Source organism: Heloderma suspectum, chromosome 2 (assembly GCF_057233095.1).
Source record: "Heloderma suspectum isolate Gila_16-S chromosome 2, 16-S_ref, whole genome shotgun sequence".
NCBI classification, from domain to species: Eukaryota; Metazoa; Chordata; class Lepidosauria; order Squamata; family Helodermatidae; genus Heloderma; species Heloderma suspectum.
The window spans coordinates 321,434,398-321,456,612 of NC_139459.1; the positions used below are offsets into that span (position 1 = coordinate 321,434,398).

The 22,215-nt window shown below is 46.9% G+C and overlaps 1 pseudogene; it reads left to right on the forward strand.

Annotated features, from left to right (window-relative positions):
• The first annotated feature begins 233 nt into the window (after positions 1-233).
• Positions 234-22,215, forward strand: part of LOC146355004 (uncharacterized) — a 39,521-nt pseudogene continuing 17,539 nt past the window's right edge.

Genomic DNA, 22,215 nt, shown 5'->3' on the forward strand with positions numbered 1-22,215 from the left:
TACTGCCTATCTGCTCCGATGACTTAGACCTCTTGGATTCAGCTTTCAGGATCAATTCTACATGGATAGGGCTCTCCCCATGGGATGTTTGGTGTCCTGTACGACGTTTGAGAAGTTCAGTTTCTTCCTGGAATGGGCCTTGATTGACAGAGTGAGGTCGCAGAGTGTCGTGCATTACCTTGATAATTTTTTATTTGCGGACCCGCGTGGTGCCCCCCCAGCGTGTTCAGCTGATGCTGGAATTTTCAGCCCTGGCCAAGGAGCTGGGCGTTCCTTTGGCAGAGGAAAAGACTGAGGGTCCTTCCCCCACCATGATGTTCTTAGGCATTGAATTGGACTCTGTGAACCAGCTTTGTAGGCTCCCCGCTGACAAGCTCCGGGCCCTGAAAGACAGGATCTTGGGTATGCTGCGATCAAAGGTAACGCTACTCACCCTACAGGAAGCGGTCGGACACCTCAATTTTGCCTGTAAGGTGGTTGTGCCTGGCAGGGCCTTTCTTAGACGCCTTTGTAATGCTATGCGGGGCCTGCATCTCCCACACCACTGAGTATGGTGTCATCCAACATGAAAGATGATTTACTTTTTTGGCTGCATTTCCTTGACACTTTTAATGGCATTTCCTTTTGGAGGCAGGAGTTATTACTGGAGGCGGAACTGCAGATACACTCTGATGCATCTGGGGCCCTGGGCTTTGGAGTTGTTTTCAGGGATCGCTGGTGCTCTGAGCGATGGCCTGCGGACTGGTTAGCGAGGGGTGTTGGCAAGAACCTTACCTTTTTGGAACTTTTCCCAATATACGTAGCTGCACATGTGTGGGCTGTACAGCTCTCAACTTCCATGGTGCATTTTTGGTGCCATAATCAGGCCACTGTTCAGGTCATCAATTCTCTTTCATGCCGCAATAATAGAGTCATGGTTTTGGTCCAGGCATTCACGTTACAGTGCCTACGGTTTCATATTCTATTCCATGCACAGCATATTCCTGGCTTGGACAATGCCATGCCTGATGCTTTGTCAAACAATCAGGTCCAGCGTTTTCGAGAACTGGCACCCTGGGCACAGGAGGTGCCAGACACCATGCCAGCCACTCTACGGGAGACTGGCTGGAAGAGGCAGAGCGGGTGGTCCTGCAGCCCATAGCCCCTAGCATGAGAACTTCTTATGCCAGAGCAGGTAGGGAGTTCTTCGTCTTCACAGCAGCATTGTAGCTGCAGCAGCTGTGGCCCATCCATTCCGGTAGATCACTTACTCCAGTTCTGTGTCAATGTGCTTATAGGAGGGGACTTTCCGCCTAGGCCACTGGGGGCAGGCTCGCTGCACTGGCCTTCTGGTCTAAGATGAAGGGTGTGGCAGACAACATGGCTGAGTTCTGAGTCAGGCGGGTGCTCCGGGGCTGGTCAAGGGTGTCCCCAACACCCCCCAACTCCAGACGCCCACTGTCACCTGACATACTGCTAGGTTTGCAGGGACTGTGGCCTTCCGTGTGTAACTCTCAGCACGAGGGCACATTGTTCCATGCAGCAGAGCTCACAGCATTTTTTGAACGTTTAGGATCTCCGAACAGGTGGTGGCGGCCAAGGGCGGTCGGTCCGGGCGGGCACTGCAATTCAGTGATGTCCAATTCTCTCAGCAGGTTGTTCACATACAGCTAAGGAAATCAAAGACTGACCAAGCAGGGAGGGGGGTTAGTGTGTCACTGTTCCCTGCCCCAGTGCAAGAGCTTTGTCTGGTCACTGCCTTGGGGGCATTCCTCAATGTGTGGGGGAATCTTCCCGGCCCTTTGTTCTGCCATATCGAGTCCACCCCCTTAACCAAATATCAATTCTGGACAGTCACGTGGCTGGCCTTGAAGGCTTTGGGCCTGGGAATGCTTCGTTTTAGTACATATTCATTCTGCATTGGGGCCGCTTCCACAACTGCCTTGTTAGTTTTCACAATGGACAGAGTTCAGTCAGTGGGCAGGTGGCACTTAAAGGCGTATTGGGCCTATGTGAGGCCTCTGCCAGGGCTCTAATTACATGAGAACTCTGTTATTCACATGTTTGTTTCTTGTTCTTTTAGGTGGCTGAAGTGTGTGGGAACTGGTACGGGTGCTCATTTGTGGGCACAGCATGGTATCCTGGGCTGGTTGGAGGGTCTCCTCATCTAGCTGTGGATCCCAGCTCAGGTTCAGCCGGTATGCCACCGTTCAGTGGTTGGGCAGACACGGCATGCGTTGGGAGTGTCTCCTGCCCATGTTATTCCAGGAAGGGCTGGTGAAGATTCTCCCACAGGTTCTGGTTCTACACCTGGGGGCGAGGGGGGCGACTTGGGCCTGCTAAAGGTCAAGGCCCCAATCCTGCAAGCCTTGGATGATTTACGGCTTATTCGGCGTCGCTGGCCCAGAATTTCCATCATTTGGTCTTGCCTGCTGTCGAGATTGGCCTGGAGGGATGGTTTGGTTCCCCGCACTCTGGATAGGGCCCGTAAGAAGGTGAACAGGGAAATAGGGAACTTTCTAATCGAACAGGGTGATCAGACTATTGTCCACCCAGACATTTCTCATGCATGGAGGGAGCTCTATAGGGAAGATGGTGTTCATCTCACTGACTTGGGCAACGATTTCTTTTTGGCGGATCTGCAAAGGGGCATCCTGGGGTTTTTACTGCACATGGGAGTGGGGGGGGGGGGAGAATGACTAAGCAGAGGCTTGTCATCCTCCTGTGGCAGTTCCAGGTGGGCACTTTGATGGGGGACAGGGACAGTAAGCATTCAAAAGCACTGTTTCAGGTGACTGGTAAGGCCCAAGGCTTCTGGCTCAGGGTTTTGTGGCCCGAGTTGGGAGATACGGCTTACCTTTGAGGCAGATTCTCCTCACTCACTCAGGTTCCGTGGGCTGGGGGGGTGACAGGGGAAGGCCTCCCGACCCAGAATTGGGCAGGTCTGCGGGGTGGCGACGGTAGATACCATGCCCCAGATGTCGATTGTCTTGCCCAACACAAGGCTGGAATAGCTGGTGCAGTGATGTGCCTGCCGGTGCTTGCCTTTGCAGATTGTACTATTTCAATAAATGTGGCCCAGTTTTACTCCAAATCTACGCGTGTCGTCTCATCATTCCCCCCACCCTTTGCACCTGCAAAGTGATCAAAGCCAGCAGTGGTCAGTGTCATAATGAAGTTGGTTCTATCTGGCTGTAAGGGCTTCATAGTCATAGCTGTGAGTCCTGCAAGACCTCATCCCTGTTCTTCTATCTGGTTCACTGCCACATGGCCTGAAAGCAAGCAGCCTTGAGTGACTCCAGCTGCAAAGGCTGCTCCAGCTGATGAAGGTGCCTAGAGACCAGCATCATGGGGTCTTGTTTAGGTTTTGTGGCTAAGGTAACATTCACTTTTAGATGAGGTGTATTCTTTTGTCCTGCTACTTAGGTAATGTTTTGTATTTCTCTTTTGTTAGGCCTTACTATGGATTAGTGACTTGCTTAAACTCAGTGTATATTTATTGTGGGATGTTTAGCCGATTTATAGGACTATTTAAATTTTGTTATGACTTGTAATTGTTAATGAATTATCTGGAAATGTTGCTGTATTTTACTATAGGTGGGTTTTTCCTGATGTTGTTGTAAGCTGCTTTGAGCATGGTTACACTATGGTAAAGTGGCATACAAATAATCTGATGGTGTGTATTCAAGGATAGCATGACATCCAATTATGTAAATTTACATACAAAACATCAAAGAGAGATGTAACATTAGAGTGTAAAATCTCTAGTGCTGTGCCGAAAATTTCTCCCACATTTTTTTTACCATTATCATTCCATCTGATAGAAAAGAAATTGCTTTCGAAAAGAAATTCAGTGGTGAAGACATTTCAGAGAAATTCTCATGGGTTGGGTTTGAAGTTCTTGTGCCTACCTTACTGAGGAGGTGGCCAAGGAGTGTGTGTGAGTGCCCTGTCTTTCATTGTACAGTCACCTCTCTAGTAGCCTGTAGTCTCCTCAGCTCCCTACACTTCAATTAAAGCCCAGGGGAAGGGATCCTGAAGTAATTCCTCCCATAGGGTCTTTTTAGCTCTCGAAGTGCAGGCAGCCAGGGAGGTTAGCAATGTTTAGGTAAGGTAAAAAACACCACAAAATGAATTATAAAGCTCCCTGAGATTGAGGTAGAACAATGAAAGCTTCTTTCATGGGGGAAGAAAACTTTAAGGAGTTAGACACAACACTGCCCCTGTCACATCAGTATTGTGGAGGATGCAAAATGGGGACCAGCCTACCAACATAGTTGATGTTGTTTCAGCACCAAACACACACACACATATGTTGTGGAAAAAGAAAGAAACTGTGCAACAGCCCCTGTCAATGATGAGCCCTGCCTGTGAGGAACTGAGGAGAATTTCTCCTCCCCCTGGAGAAATATGGGTGAAATTGTTTCCTCACTTTCTCTACACACAAATAGTGTGGCGAATTTTGAGAGGCCACTTGTGCACAGCTCTAAAAATCTCTGTTGTTTACCACTTGAAACCATTTTTGAGTGGGCACTTGGGACAAGACAGATTGCTTTGCAGGCTGTATCCATCCTGAATGCCACCAGTGTCCCATCCCTCCCACAGATTGTTATCATAGTGGTTGCTGCCTGCTCTGTCCATCTTAGCCACTTGCTTATATTGTGCTGGGATGGTACCATTGGTAAGTTGTGTATGGGAGACTTCTGCACTACAGAATTTTAAGATGGTCATTGAGAATCCCCTTCATGGATCACTGCCTTGTTGTGGCGAAGGGGCTTGCGTAACTCAGTGAAGCCATAAGCTATGCCGTGCAGGGCCACCCAAGACGGACAGGTCATGGCAGAGAGTTCTGACAAAATGTGGTCCACTGGAGAAGGAAATGGCAACCCACTCCAGTATTCTTGCCAAGAAAACCCCATGGAACGTATCACAAGGCTAAAAGAGATGACGCCGGAAGATGAGCCCCTCAGGTCAGAAGGTGTCCAATATACTACTGGGGAAGAGCAGAGGGAATTTCCAAGTAGCACCAGAAAGAGTGAAGCAGCTGGGCCAAAGCCGAAAGGACAGTCAGCTGTGGATGTGTCTGGTGGTGAAAAGAAAGTCCGATGCTGTAAAGAACAATGTTGTTTAGGAACCTGGAATGTCAGATCAATGAAACAAGGTAAGCTGGAGGTGGTCAAACATGAGATGGCAAGATTGAACATCGACATCTTGGGAATCAGCGAACTAAAATGGACAGGCATGGGCGAATTTAATTCAGGTGACCATCATATCTACTATTGTGGGCAAGAATCCCTTAGAAGAAATGGAGTAGCACTCATAGTCAACAAAAGGGTGGGAAAAGCAGTACTGGGGTACAATCTTAAAAATGATAGAATGATCTCAGTACGAATCCAAGGCAAACCATTCAACATCACAGAAATTCAAGTCTATGCCCCAACCACTGAGGCCGAAGAAGCTGAGGTTGATCGGTTCTATGAAGACCTACAACACCTTCTAGAACTAACACCCAAAAAAGATGTCCTCTTCATCATAGGGGATTGGAATGCTAAAGTAGGAAGTCAAGAAATCACTGGGATAACAGGCAGGCATGGCCTTGGTGTACAAAATGAAGCAGGACAAAAGCTAATAGAGTTTTGCCAAGAGAACATGCTGATCATAGCAAACACTCTTTTCCAACAGCACAAGAGGCGACTCTACACATGGACGTCACCAGATGGTCAATATCGAAATCAGATTGATTATGTCCTTTGCAGCCAAAGATGGAGAAGCTCCATACAGTCAGTAAAAACAAGACCTGGAGCTGACTGTGGCTCAGATCATGAGCTTCTTATTGCAAAATTTCGGCTTAAATTGAAGAACGTCGGGAAAACCACTAAACCGTTCAGGTATGACCTAAATCATATCCCTGATGAATATACAGTGGAGGTGAGGAATAGATTTCAGGGATTAAACCTGATAGACAGAGTGCCTGAGGAACTATGGACGGAGGTCCGTAACATTGTTCAGGAGGCAGCAACTCAATCCATCCCAAAGAAAAAGAAATGCAAGAAAGCAAAGTGGCTGTCTGATGAGGCTTTACAAGTAGCTGAGGAAAGAAGGGAAGTGAAAAGCAAGGGAGAAAGGGGAAGATATACCCAACTGAATGCAGAGTTCCAGAGAATAGCAAGGAGAGACAAGAAGGCCTTCTTAAATGAACAATGCAAAGAAATCGAGGAAAACAACAGAATGGGAAAGACTAGAGATCTCTTCAAGAAAATTGGAGATCTCAAGGGAACGTTTTGTGCAAAGACGGGCATGATAAAGGACAAAGAAGGCAGGGACCTAACAGAAGCAGATGAGATTAACAAGAGGTGGCAAGAATACACAGAAGAACTATACAGGAAAGATCTGAATGTCCCTGATAGCCATGATAGTGCGGTCACTGAACTTGAGCCGGACATCCTAGAGAGTGAAGTCAAGTGGGCCTTAGGAAGCATTAGTAACAACAAAGCTAGCGGAGATGACAGTATTCCAGCCGAGCTATTTAAAATCCTAAAAGATGATGCTGTTAAAGTGCTGCATTCAATATGCCAACAAATCTGGAACACTCAACAGTGGCCACAAGACTGGAAAAGGTCAGTTTACATTCCAATTCCAAAGAAGGGCAATGCCAAAGAGTGTTCAAACTACCGCACAATTGCGCTCATTTCACATGCCAGCAAGGTGATGCTCAAAATCCTACAAGCTAGGCTTCAGCAGTATGCGAACCGAGAACTACCGGAAGTACAAGCTGGGTTTAGAAGAGGCAGAGGAACTAGAGATCAAATCGCCAACATTCGCTGCATCATGGAGAAAGCAAGAGAATTCCAGAAAAACGTCTATTTCTGCTTCATTGACTACGCTAAAGCCTTTGATTGTGTGGATCACAACAAACTGTGGCAAATTCTTAAAGTGATGGGAGTACCAGACCACCTTACCTGTCTCCTGAGAAACCTGTACGAGGGTCAAGAAGCAACAGTAAGAACCAGACATGGAACAACCGATTGGTTCAAAATTGGGAAAGGAGTACGACAAGGCTGCATATTGTCACCCTGCTTATTTAACTTATATGCAGAGTACATCATGAGAAATGCCGGGTTGGATGAATCAGAGGTATGAATCATACAATGCCTGTGGAATGGATTCTCTGTCTCTGTCTCTCTCTCTGTCTCTGTCTGTCTGTCTGTCTGTCTCTCTCTCTCTCTCTCTCTCTCTCTAAATTTGTATACCACCCAATAGCTGAAGCTGTCTGGGCAGTTCACAAAAATTAATATCATGACATACTGCCTCTCTCAGGGGCATTTTCAGATTCATTTTCAACGTGAACGGCAGGAGCTATGCTTTGTAGCTAGTCCAAGTGGCTAGAAACTGTAAAAGAAAGGAGGGGTAAAAAAACGACAACCCAAAAGGCACCCCTCAGATCATCTTGTCAACTTGTGATTTTTTAAAAAGAGAATTTTGTGGGGATTTAAAAAAAAAATCTACACATGCACTTCAAAACGTTATGGAACAGACTTTGGTATGTACAGAATTAAGACTGATCTGTCCATCTCAGGTCTCTTCTTCCCTCCATTGCTCAGTCTACCAGCTCACATCGCCTCGTATTGTAGCACCCATTCAAGCTCCCATATGATTTCTTCTGGCTTTCAGCATAACTCTGTCTGCACTGGTTAGATGAAGGATTGTTTCCTTATGCCATCCCTTACACAGACACTGGTTTTTCTCAACCCTGAATGTGCTTATCTATGATAAGGTATGTTTTTAGCTATATGCAGAGTACATCATGAGAAATGCCGGGTTGGATGAATCAGAGGTCGGAATTAAGATTGCTGGGAGAATTATCAACAACCTCCGATATGCAGACGATACCACCCTAATGGCAGAAAGTGAAGAGGATCTCAAGAGCCTCTTGTTGAGGGTGAAAGAGGAGAGTGCAAAAGCTGGTTTGAAACTCAACATTAAAAAAACTAAGATCATGGCATCTGGCCCCATCACTTCCTGGCATATAGAAGGGGAAGAAATGGAAGCAGTGACAGATTTTACTTTCTTGGGCTCTAAGATCACCGCAGATGGTGACTGTAGCCATGAAATTAAAAGATGCTTGCTCCTTGGGAGGAAAGCTATGGCCAACCTAGACAGCATAGTAAGAAGCAGAGACATCACCTTGCCGACAAAGGTCCGTCTAATCAAAGCTATGGTTTTCCCAGTAGTAATGTATGGCTGTGAGAGCTGGACTATAAGGAAGGCTGAGCACCGAAGAATTGATGCTTTCGAACTGTGGTGCTGGAGAAGACTCTTACGAGTGCCCTGGACTGCAAGGAGGTCAAATCAGTCCATCCTAAAGGAAATCAACCCTGACTGCTCATTGGAAGGACAGATAATGAAGCTGAAGCTCCAATATTTTGGCCACCTAATGTGAAGAGAAAACTCCCTGGAAAAGACCCTGATGCTGGGAAAGACTGAAGGCAAAAGGAGAAGGGGACGGCAGAGGATGAGATGGCTAGATAGCATCACGGATGCAATGAATATGAACTTGAGCACGCTCCGGGAGAGAGCGCAGGACAGGAAGGCCTGGCGTGCTATGGTCCATGGGGTCACGAAGAGTCGGACACGACTGAACGACTGAACAACATTGAGAATCCAGAGCAAGCAAGGGCAAGTGTGTTTGAAACTTCAAAGCAAACGTCTCTGACTCGCGATGGTGAGGGTTTGGCATCCTGCAGCTTAATCATCTGAATGCCATGTGGCATGGCTATGCAAATGGTTTAAAATATGTAAAACAAAAGCAAAATGGTAACCTCAGAATGAATATAAAAATGAGTTAAAGCTGGGTAATGCCACCATATGAATGTTCAAAATAGTTATAAAAGTAAATATACATAAATATATGTGTTGTGGATGTATTATTATCATTGTTGTTGTTGTTGTTAACATTTCTATACTGCCCAATAGCTAATGCTGTCTTGGCAGTTTACAAAAGAGTTTATACCTTGGAAATATAATACTGCACACCGCAACATCTCTTTAATAAGGGATTGTCTAATTCAGCTAATTGTTGGAGGTAAAATTTAAACTTATTTTAAACATATGTTTTTGCAGATGTCCAGTAGTTGCTTCTTTGGGGGAAGAGGTTACTATGTGGATAAAGTTTGTACTGGAACAGTTTTTAATATTCACTGATGTACATGCTCTCTTAAGTTACTTACCTGCTTCATGGAAATTAATGAATGGTCAGTGTAAATGACCATACCCTTTTGATAGCTAAAAGACTGATATTACAACATTGGAAAGATAAACTCTCACCTCTTATAATGCAATGGCTTGAGGACATTATAATACTTTCAACATTTGAACAGGTAGTGTATAATATCCACTTGCAAATGGATACTTATTTGGATATCTGGTCTACTTCTGTTGAAGCCTACGTATAATTGCTAGAAAGTTATATTTTCATATATATGCATTTCATATGTTTCATACAAATTCATGGCCATGCCACATGGCATTCACTAAAAAAAATCTTTAAAAAGAAAAGAAAAAAATACAACATAAAACATAATATAAAAACCATTTACAAAACAATTTAAAACACTCAGCAATAAAAAAAAATCCCAGGACCAGTTTCATATGATGTCAAATGCCAGGGAGTAGAGGAAAGTCTGAACCTAGACCCAAGCGGGTGACAATGTTGGTGCCAGGAGGACCTCAGTGGAGAGAGCATTCCATAATCGGGAGGATGGGGCATCATCGAGAAGGACCTCTCCCTTGTTGCCACCCTCTGAACCTCCCTGCATTGTGTTGTTGTTGTTGTTCAGTCGTTAAGTCGTGTCTGACTCTTCGTGACCCCATGGTAGGGATGTACAAAAGTCACTTACCTTTTCGCAGATTCTGTTCATGGTGGGGGGGAGGCGTTCCGTCCCTCCCCTCAGAATCCTCGACGGGGGGGAGGCGATCCGGTCCTCCCCCCCGGAATCCTCGACGTCCGGCTGTGCTCCACAGCAGCTCTGTGGAGCAGTCGGCCAGGCCCAGGCCAGGGCCATCCGCAGCTGGATTTCCGGCCGCGGAGGGCTCTGGGTAAAAAAAAAAAGTGTACGCAAATGGCGGCGGCTATGGCCACCACCATTTGCGTTCCTTATTTTTTGCCGTCTGGGCGCTATTTGCATTCCCCTTTCTTGTCTTCGTCTTAGTCTACATAAATATTTACGTAGACTAAGACGGCGAAAAATAAGGAACGCAAATGGTGGCGGCCATAGCCGCTTCCATTTGAGTACGCGTTTTGTTTTGTTTTACCCAGACGTGATAGGCTACGTAAGTCTTTACTTAGCCTATCACGTCTATGGGGGGAAAAAAAACACAGAGACTGCAAATGGTGGCAGCGGCAGCCGGTTGGAAGACCAGCCACTGCTGCCACTGCCGAAACCGCCGCTGGAGCCGCCGCCGTCCGAAACATCCACCCCAGGTAAGTCTCATCCCGGGGGGAATCTGCGTGGGGCAGGGGGGTGGCAGGCCATTCCGCGATGGAATTCGGGCATTGCACTGGCATTTGGCCTCACCAAGATCTGTCACGGAATTCTCTAACATCCCTACCCCATGGGCTATAGCACGCCAGACCTTCCTGTCCTCTGCTCTCTCCTGGAGCGTGCTCAAGTTCATATTCATTGCATCGGTGATGCTATCTAGCCATCTCATCCTCTGCCGTCCCCTTCTCCTTTTGCCTTCAATCTTTCCCAGCATCAGGGTCTTTTCCAGGGAGTTTTCTCTTCACATTAGGTGCTAATAGTTACCTCTGAAGTACAGCGGTGAGAAAAAGTTCATGAACCCTAATGATAATTATGGAAATTCCATAGTTTTACAATGATAGCCTTCATGAATCAAAACCAGTCCTTTTCTAAATATCCAGTAGTGTTTATATTAACCAATTCTGTGTCTTGTGAAATAAAACTATATATAAATTAGGCAAACAATGAGTACTTGAGAATCTGGGTACATGCAAAAGTAAGTGAATCCCTGGTTGCATCAGCTCAATTAAAGGGAATAATTAGAATCAGGTGTTTAAGTAATTAGGTAGATCTTCAGGGGTGAGTTTGGGAGGCCCCACTCTATAAAATGATCAGAAATGTTGTGACTTTGATCTTCACCATATGGTTGTGTGGAAACATGTCATGCCATGATCAAAAGACATCTCTGAGGATCTCAGAAAAGCAGTTATTGCTGCTCATCAGTCTAGAAAGGGTTACAAAACCATTTCTAAGGATTTGGGGCTCCACCAATCCACTGTCAGGCAGATAGTACACAAATGGAGAAGGTTCAAGACAACAGTCACTCTACCCAGGAGAGGTTGTCCAACCAAAATCTCTCCAAGAACAAATAGGCGCATCATCCAGGAAGTAACAATCAGGGATCAGCAGGCCACCCTCGCCTTGGCTAATGTGACAGTTCATGACTCAATGATTAGAAAAAGACTGAACAAGAATGATGTTCATGGGAGGATAGTTAGGAGAAAACCACTGCTCTCTAAAAAAGAATATTGCTGCCCATCTGAAGTTTGTTAAAGATCACATAGATGATTCCCAAGACTTCTGGAACAATGGTCTCTGGACAGACGAGTCAAAGGCAGAACTTTTTGGTTTTGATGAGAAACGTTATGTTCGGCAAAAAATAAACACTGAGTTTGAACAGAAGAACCTCATCCCAACCATCAAGTGTGGTGGTTGGATTTGATGGTTTGGGCCTACTTTGCTGTCTCAGGACCGGGACGGCTTGCCATCATTGACACAACCATGAATTCTGCAGTGTATTTATTTATTTATTAAATTTATTAATCGCTCATCTGACTGGTCACCCAGCCACTCTGGGCGATGTACAACCCACCATAAACAATTTAAAACAATAAAATTTTACCATAAAATTTTTTTTAAAAAAAAATACCCTAACCCACCCCAAATGCCTGCCTGAACAACCACGTTTTTAATGCACGACGGAAGCTCATTAAAGAGGGGGCATGACGGAGTTCCCTAGGGAGGGAGTTCCACAGAGTGGGGGCCACCACAGAGAAGGCCCTCTCCCTCGTCCCCACCAGTCTAGCTGTCCTGGCTGATGGGACAGAGAGAAGGCCATCCGAGGCTGATCTTGTTAAGCGGCCTGTCTGGTGTTGCTGGAGGCGCTCCTTAAGATAGGCTGGGCCGGAACCATATAGGGTTTTAAAGGTCAAAACCAACACCTTGAATTTGGCCCGGAAAACAACTGGTAACCAGTGCAACTCCTTCAGCACTGGAGTGATGTGATCTCGCCGGCGGCTGCCTTTAATCAGGCGAGCCGCCGCGTTCTGTACCAGCTGCAGTTTCCGAACCGTCTTCAAGGGTAACCCCACGTAGAGCGCATTACAGTAGTCTAAACGAGAGGAGACCAGGGCATGTACTACCGATGGGAGCAGATGGTCGGGAAGGTAGGGGCGCAGCCGCCGTATCAGATGGAGTTGATACAGCGCTGTCCGGCTCACAGCTGACACCTGAGCCTCCATGGACAGCTGGGAGTCCAAAATGACCCCCAGGCTGCGGACCTGGTCTTTCAAGGGTAGCTGTACCCCATTCAACACCAGGTCAACATCCCCCAGCTTCCTCTTGTCTCCCACCAAAAGTACCTCGGTCTTGTCAGGGTTGAGCTTCAGCTTATTCCTCCCCATCCAGCCACTCACCGTCTCCAGACATTTGGACAGGGATTCTACGGCCAACCTTGGTGAAGATTTGAATGAGAGGTAGAGCTGAGTGTCATCCGCATATTGATGACACTGCACCCCAAACCTCCTGATGATAGCCCCCAGTGGCTTCACATAGATGTTAAATAGCATCGGGGAGAGGATGGAACCCTGTGGCACCCCACAAGTAAGTGGCCACGGGTCCGAAACCTCCTCTCCCAGTGCTACCCTCTGGTACCTGCCAGAGAGGAAGGACTGGAACCACCGCAATACAGTGTTTCCAATGCCCAACCCCTCCAGGCGGTCCAGGAGGATACCGTGGTCAACGGTATCAAAAGCCGCTGAGAGGTCGAGGAGAACAAGGAAGGAGCATTCACCCCTATCCAGAGCCCTCCTCATATCATCCACCAAGGCCGTTTCTGTCCCATGCCCAGGCCTGAAGCCCGACTGAAATGGGTCTAGATAATCAGTTTCTTCCAAGTGTGCCTTCAACTGCACCGCCACCACCCGCTCAATCACCTTGCCCAAAAATGGCAGATTTGAGACTGGGCGAAAGTTGTTCAGAACTTGAGGATCCAAGGAGGGCTTCTTTAAGAGCGGTCTTATCACTGCCTCCTTGAGGGCTGATGGCATCACTCCCTCCTCAAGGGAGGCGTTCACCACCGCCTTGATCCCCTCACCCAGTCTCTCTCTGCAGCTCATAATGAGCCAAGATGGGCAAGGATCAAGTAAGCAGGTGGTTGGCCTTACAGATGAAAGCACCTTGTCCACTTCATCAGGAGGAAGAAGCTGGAACCGATCCCACAAAACCGGTTTGCCACAGGCCGCCTCTTGCTCACTAACTGTATCCACAGTGTGCAGAGTAACACACCTAATCTGATCAATTTTATCTGCAAAGTGCCTTGCCAAAGCCTCACAGGAGGCCTTAGAATGCTCCAGTGGTTCCGGAGCCACAGGACCGACCAGGCTGCGGACCACTTGGAACAGCCTCCTGGGGCAGAAGTGTATCAGAAGTTTCTAGAGGAGAATGTCACGTCATCCATCTGTGAGCTGAAGCTGAACCAAAAGTGGGTCATGCGACAAGACAATGATCCTAAGCATACAGCATATCTACAAAAGAATAGCTGTGGAAGAAGAAATTCAGTGTTTTAGAATGGCCTAGTCAAAGTCCAGACCTAAACCCCATTGAAACGTTGTGGCAGGATTTAAAGCAAGCTGTTCATACAAGGAAGCCCACAAATGTCACTTGGCTGAAGCAGCTCTGTAAGGAGGAATGGGCCAAAATTCCTCAAAACTGATGTGAGAGACTGACCAACAGTTATATGAAATGCTTACCTGAAGTCATTGCTGATCAAGGTACCACCAGGTACTGAATCAAAAGGTTCACATACTTTTCTACACAGGGATATTGAACGTTGAATCAGTTGTGGATAAATAAATGTTGACAAAGCATCATGTTTGTGTGTCATTTGTTTACTCAGGTTATCTTTGTTGTTCTTTATCTAGGATTACAGGGTTAGATTAAGATCTAATGACATTTTATGTTGGAAATATGTGACAATCCTAAGGGGTTCACAAACTTTTTTCTTACCACTGTATTCTGAATTGTCTCTAAAATAGGGTCTCGTGCCAAATCTGTGAAGTATATAGCATTTGTTTCATTGCAAAGAAAAGTTTCCTCAGTGAACTTTCACCTGTTATAAGTCATCTTCCCTCCCCTTCTCTGGGAAACCACTTTAAAAACATATAGGAAATCCCTGGACCACATACAGCTCTTTGAGGCCACCTGTGCAGCCCACTGGGCGCCCAAGCTGCCAGATGCCCCAAATTCCATACACACATTGCTGCTGCCACCACCAGGATTGTGCTGGGGAGGAGGGCACATGGCGATGACTCTCTTCGTATGGCCTCTTGCCCAGCACATTCAGACTCATGACTGAAAGAAAAGGGCATACAGTGAGAACCATCTCTGTGTGCCCAGCACAATCGTATTCCCCAGCTGTCAGGAATGTGGCTTAAACTGTACAACTCCCCCACCCTCTTCCCAGCTGACTAGCCCACACCACCCTTGATTTACAAGGAAACGCAAACTCCCTGTAGTTATCAATAAACCACTAGTTAAACAGTGTAGGACAGGCTGGGCAACTTGGGGCCAGCAACTCCCATCAGCTCTACAAGCATAGTCAATGGGGAAGGATCATGGGAGTTAGAGGCCAAGACATCTGGAAGGCTGTAGGTAGAGCTATAGCCAAGTAACTGAATTGTACATTTTTATTGGCAGATACACAATTGTCTACTAATTCTAGCATGTGATGGGGGCTGTCTTTTTCCTTCTGAGTGGCTGTGAGCTCATCAGGTGCTCCTGAGAGCTCCAACTGAATTGGGTGTGTGTGGCCTCAGTACTCCCAGCATCTGTGTGGGCAGGAAGCTTCAGGCTGTTTCCCGCAACCCCGCTGAGCAGAGCAGAGCAGAGGAAGCTGCTCCAGCTGGTCCAGGGACTACAGAAGCAGGCAAGCTCCCAGAGAACAAGCAATCAGAGCGAGCGAACAGGGGGAGCAAACAGGAGTTGGCCAGGGGAGGTCAAGGGGGAGGCCCCAACATTTTTTTAACATTTTTTAAAATGTATTTGTCTTGTAACACTCACTTCTATACCAGTGGGACTCTGTTTTTAACCTCCAGTGAGTAGAGGACCAAGCACAGGCTACTCTAGAACAATCAGAAAGCTAGACACAAAAAGGAAAAGAGACTATGGAAGGACAAGACTGTCCAGTGGTGGTGACCTGCAAGGTGTGTGCAGTGTTGTTTTCCTGCCTGAGAACAACATGGCCTACACCTGCAACAAGTGCAAGTTGATCACATGGCTGGAAGAAAAAGGAAGAGGTCTGGAGCGGTGACTGTCAACCCTCTAGGGATGTTGGAGAATTCCACCATGGACTCCAGTGAGGCCGGATTCTTTAGAATCCAGCCCCGCAGAGTCCGCAGCGGAACGGGGCAATCCGCCCGCCACCCCGCGGAATCCCCCCAGGACAGAGCCTACCTAGCGGCAGTGGTGGCTCCGGGTGGTCTTCTGGCCGCTGCCGGGCTGCAGCCACCATTTGTGTCCCTGCCAAGCCATGATAGGCTACGTAAGTATCTATGCAGCCTATCATGGCTAACGCAGGGACACCATTTACATCCCTTTCGCCATGATAGGCTATGTAAATATATACGTAGCCTATCACGGCTAACGCAGGGACGCAAATGGCGTAGCGGCCGCCACTTGCATTCCTGCCTTTTGCCGTGATAGGCTATGTAAATATATACATAGATATGTAAATATATCACGGCTACAGCAGGGACACAAATGGCGGCCGCTATGGCAGCTGCCATTTGTAGCCATATCCCAGCAGTGGACAGAGGTCCGGCTGCGGGCAGCCCTGGCCAGCGGCTCCGTGGAGTCACTGCAGAGCAGAGCCGGACAGGGAGGATTCCGGGGGGGGATGGTGCGCCTCCCACCACCACCACAGATGGCCCCAGCAGAACAAGGTAAGTGCTTCGTACACCCCTACGACCCTCCAGGGAATAAGAGAACACAAAGAGTTCTTGGACAGAATGGTGGGACTACAGCAGCAAAGTGAAGAACAGAAGCTTGAAGAGCAACAGCAAGCTGAGGCAGAAGTGCCCCATGATATCCTGATGAGCAAACTAGCTCAAAGTGGGCTAGATGAAACAACGATCCGGTGGATCCACAGTTGGCTACAGAATCGGACTCAAAGAGTGCTTATCAATGGGACCTTCTCAAGCTGGGGAGAGGTAACGAGTGGGGTACCGCAGGGCTCAGTCCTGGGCCCAGTGCTCTTCAACATTGTTATGAATGACTTGGAGGAGGAGGTGCAGGGAATGCTGATCAAATTTGCAGATGACACAAAATTGGGAGGGATAGCTAATACTTTGGAAGACAGAAACAAAATTCAAAGTGATCTGGATAGACTGGAGCGCTGGGCAGAAAACAACAGAATGGCATTTAATAGGGACAAATGCCAAGTTCTGCACCTAGGAAAAAGAAACCAAATGCACAGTTACAAGATGCGGGATACGTGGCTCAACCACACTACAAGCGAGAAGGATCTTGGAATTGTTGTCGATCACAAGCTGAATATGAGCCAACAATGTGATGTGGCTGCAAAAAAGGCAAATGCTATTTTGGGCTGCATTCATAGAAGCATCTCTTCCAAATCCCGGGAAGTACTAGTTCCCCTCTACTCAGCACTGGTTAGGCCTCATCTGGAGTACTGTGTCCAGTTCTGGGCACCACACTTTAAGAAGGATGCAGACAAACTGGAGAGGGTTCAGAGGAGGGCAACAAAGATGATCAGGGGACTGGAAACAAAGCCCTATGAAGAGAGACTGAAAGAACTGGGCATGTTTAGCCTTGAGAAGAGAAGACTGAGGGGAGATACGATAGCACTCTTCAAGTACTTGAAAGGTTGTCACAGAGAAGAAGGCCAGGATCTCTTCTTGATCATCCCAGAGTGCAGGACACGGAATAATGGGCTCAAGTTACAGGCAGCCAGATTCCGGCTGAACATCAGGAAAAACTTCCTTACTGTAAGAGCAATACAACAATGGAACCAATTACCTGGGGAGGTGGTGGGCTCTCCCACACTGGAGGCCTTCAAGACGAGGCTGGACAGCCATTTGTCAGGGATGCTCTGACTTGGATTCCTGCATTGAGCAGGGGGTTGGACTCGATGGCCTTGTAGGCCCCTTCCAACCCTACTATTCTATGATTCTATGATTCTAAGTGGGAAATGCTGAGGTAAGGAAAAGTGCAGTAGAGGATACTCCTTGGAAAAGGGTGACAGTTAGGAGCAGAAGAACTAGAAGCCACTCTGCACCACTGGAAGCAGCGGAGCTGTGGAACCAATTCCAGGTACTTGAGGATGAGACTGGAGGACAGCCTGCAGAGGAAGAATTACAGGGGAACCTGCATGAGCGTGAGCAAGAGGCTGAAGGTCAGTCAAACAGAGGTGATGAAACCAAGGCCTACAACAACAGGAAGAGAAGAGGAGGAGTAGTGGGAGACTCCTTGCTGCATGGGATCGAAACCCAAGTATGTCGCCAAGACCCGTGGACTCTCCAGGTATGCTGTCTCCTGGGAGGATGGTTTAGAGATGTGACCTAAAGGGTTGCCTGCACTCATAAAGCCCACTGACAGGTATCCCTTTCTTCTCATCCATGTGGGAACAAATGATACCGCCAAGCGGAGCTACGAAGAAATCACATCAGACTTTGAAGCTTTGGGAAGGAAATTCAAGAACTTTGGGGCCCAGATAGTTTTCTCATCCATCCTTCCAGTAATTAGAAGACGGATAGAAAGGGAAAGAAAAATACTCCAGGTGAGTGACTGGCTATGAAGATGGTGCCAATGAGAGAGATTTGGATTCTGGGACCACAGGCTATACTTCCTGGAAGATGGGCTGTTGGCAAGGGACGGGTTGCACCTCACAAAGGCTGGGAAGAATGTGTTTGGCCACAGCATGAAGAACTTCATCAGGAGAGCTTTAAACTGAATCCTACTGGGAGGGAAGATGTAAAGTTGGGGGTAACAATGGATGAAGGCTCATGCACCGCAACAGAGAGAACAGATCTAATAGCACCCAATAATAGTCTTCACAAACATGTAGGAAGAAAGCCAGACCATGAAGCACATGGTCTTCAGTGTCTATATACTAATGCCCAGAGTATGGGAAACAAACAGAACAAACTTGAACTCTTAATACAGGAGGGAAATTAAGACTTGATAGGTGTAACTGAGACTTGGTAGGATGACTCTCATGACTGGAATACAGCAATTGAAGGATATAACTTGTTCAAAAAGAACAGAAGGAACAGAAAGGGAGATGGGGTTGCACTGTATGTGAAAAATACATATCTCTGCACAGAAATACAGGAGGATGAGCTTGGTAGCCCCATCGAGACCATCTGGGTTAAAATAAATGGAGCAAAGAATAAAAGGAACATGGTGGTCGGAGTCTACTACCAGCCACCCGATCAAGGAGAAGATGAGGATGAAACTTTTGGAAAGCAAATAGCCAATGTTTCAAGGAAGCATGATGTAGTAGTAATGGGGACTTCAATTTCCCCGATATTTGTTGGGAGACAAATTGTGCAAAACATGGCCCCTCCAGGAAATTCCTGACTTGTGTGGTGGATAACTTCCTCCTACAGAAAGTAGAGGAAGGAACTAGAGGATCGGCTGTCCTTGACTTGATCCTAACCAACAGAGATGACGTAGTGGATAAAGTAGCAGTTACAGGAACTCTGGGGGAAAGCGACCATGTTATACTTGAGTTCTTGGTTCTAAAGGAAGCAAAAGCTGAGTGTAGCCAAACGTGTACCCTGGATTTTAGGAAAGCTGATTTTAATAAACTCAGAACAATGATCAGTAAGGTCCCATGGCAAGCTACTCTAACAAGAAAAGGAGTCCAAGATAGGTGGGAGTTTTTAAAAAAGGAAATTCTAAAGGCACAATTTAGGGGTGCACGAAAGTCACTTACCTGGTCTCGCAGCTTGCTTCGCGGTGGGGGGGAGGCGCTTCGCTGCTCCCCCCGAAGCTCAGGCCGGGGGGGGGGAGGCTTCCCTACTCGCCCGGCCGAAATTCAGGCCGGGGGGGAGGCTTCCCGCCTCGCCCGGCCGCGAAATAAAAAGTTAAAAAAAACGCCCCCGTGATAGGCTACGTGACGATTTACGTAGCCTATCACGGCTAGATCTGCAAAGTCAGCCATGATAGGCTACGTTAATCGTCATGTAGCCTATAATGGGTGACTTAAAAAAAAAAAGCGCGTACGCAAATGGCGGCCCCCATAGGGAGCCGCCATTCACGTTCCTTATATGGTCGCTGTAGTCTACGTAAATCTTTACGTAGACTATGGCGAAAATAAGGGCAACGCAAATAGCATTGCCCTTATTTTCGCCGTAGTCTACGTAATCTTTACGTTGACTACAGCGACCAAATAAGGAACGCAAATGGTGGCTCCCTATGGGGGCCGCCATTAGCTGTACGCACTTTTTTTTTTTTTTTAAGTCACCCGTGATAGGCTACGTGACGATTTACGTAGCCTATCATGGCTGACTTTGCAAATCTAGCCGTGATAGGCTACGTTAATCATCATGTAGCCTATCACGGGGGCGTGTTTGTTTGTTTTTTTACTCTTCTTGGAATGGCAGTGGTGGCAGCCGGTCGAAAGACCGGCTGCCGCCCCTGCCCCTGTCGAAGCCCTGCCGAACCGCCGCTGCGACCCGCCACCGGGAGCGACATTCGGGAAAGGTAAGTCCCATCCCGGGGGGGAGCGGGGGGCGGGGGGAGAATTTCTCCCCGAAACTACTTCAGGGGGCCAAATATGTTGGCAGTCGGCCCCCCGAAGTTTCGGGGAGAAATTCTCCCCCATCCCTAGCACAATTACAAACAATTCCAAGAAGAAAAAAAGGTGGAAGACAACAGAAGACGCTAATGTGGCTTCACAAAAAGCTTAGAGATGACCTGAAAACAGAAATGCACACATATAGGATGTGGAAAGAAGGCCAAGCAATGAAGGAAGAGTACAGGCAGGTAGCACAGAATTGCAGGGATGGCATCAGGAAGGCTAAAGCTGAGAACGAGCTGAGGTTAGCAACGGATGCTAAAAGCAACAAAAAGGCTTTCTTCAGATACATGCATAGTAAAAGACAAGAGGAAATAAATGGTGGTTCAACTATTAAAAAGGATGGCAAAATGATAACAGATGACAAAGAAAAGGCAGAAGTGCTCAATTCCTGCTTTGGCTCAGTCTTCTCCCAAAAGAGGGTCTATGAGACCCCTGGCAAAGGCGAAGTATAGGCTGAAGGGGCAGGATTGCAGCTCAAGATTGACAGGCATATGGTGAAGAAACACCTAATTACTTCGAATGAGTTCAAATCTCCAGGGCCAGATGAACTGCATCCTAGAGTAATAAAGGAATTGGCAGAACTCTCAGAGCCACAGTCTATTCTGCTTGAGAAATCATGGAGGACGGGTGAAGTGCCAGATGACTGGAGGAGGGCTAATGTTGTCCCTATCTTCAAAAAAGGGTAAAAAGGAGGAACCTGGGAACTACAGACCAGTCAGTCTGACATCAATCCCTGGGAAAATTCTGGAGCAGATGATAAAGCAATCCATCTGTAAGCACCTTGAAAACAGTGCAGTTATTACTTGAAGCCAACATGGATTTGTCCAGAACAAATCCTGCCAGACAAATCTGATCTCATTTTTTGATCAGGTAACCTCCCTTGTGGACTGTGGGAATGCTGTGGACATAATATACCTCAACTTCAGCAAAGCTTTCAACAAAGTGCCCCATGATATCCTGATGAGCAAACTAGCTCAAAGTGGGCTAGATGAAACAACAACCAGGTGGATCCACAGTTGGCTACGGAATCGGACTCCAAGAGTGCTTATCAATGGGACCTTCTCAAACTGGGGAGAGGTAACGAGTGGGGTACCGCAGGGCTCAGTCCTGGGCCCAGTGCTCTTCCACATTTTTATGAATGACTTGGAGGAGGAGGTGCAGGGAATGCTGATCAAATTTGCAGATGACACAAAATTGGGCGGGATAGCTAATACCTTGGAAGACAGAAACAAAATTCAAAATGATCTTGATAGACTGGAGCACTGGGCAGAATACAACAGAATGATATTTAATAGGGATAAATGCCAAGTTCTGCACCTAGGAAAAAGAAACAAAATACACAGTTACAACATGGGGGATACTTAGCTCAACAACACTACAAGCGAGAAGAATCTTGGAATTGTTGTCGATCACAAGCTAAATATGAGCCAACAATGTGATGTGGCTCCAAAAATGGCCAATGCTATTTTGGGCTACATTAATAGAAGCATCTCTTCCAAATCCTGGGAAGTACTAGTTAGGGTCCACAGGAAACTAGGATGAGGTCTGCATATGGCCCTTGGGCAGCAGGTTCCCCACTCCTGCTCTTAAGTCTTGTCCAGATGGAAGTTTCATCCATGGCTCATGATTTTTCTCCAAGAAATATCATGCAAAGTGCAGGAATAACAGGTAACAACTATTTGGTATACATGGCAGGACATCAGGAATTTTGCAGTAATTCCTCTTTTTTTACTGTGTTTCCTATGCTGATCTTGCTTGTCTACATTCCTTTTGAACTTGCAAGGTTAGTATTGGGACTGGCACATTCCCAACATGGGAATTTGTGGGTATGAGTTGTTCTGAATCACCATATTGGAATCTTTAAAAACCCTCTCTGCTTCAAGAAGTAACCTTTAGATTTATAAAGACTTGCTTGAATATTCCGTTTCCTTTGAACTTTAGAGCAAGCTTTCTTAGGGCCATTTCACAAAGTCCTTAGGTACATCTTTCGCTATTTATTTTCTCTCTCTGTTGCCATATTTCATTAGTGTGGAATCAAATGTGCTCCTAGCAAAGGAGATTTCAGAGTTCTCCATCACAGGCAGTGATCCATCAAACTATGGTAGGTCTCCTATC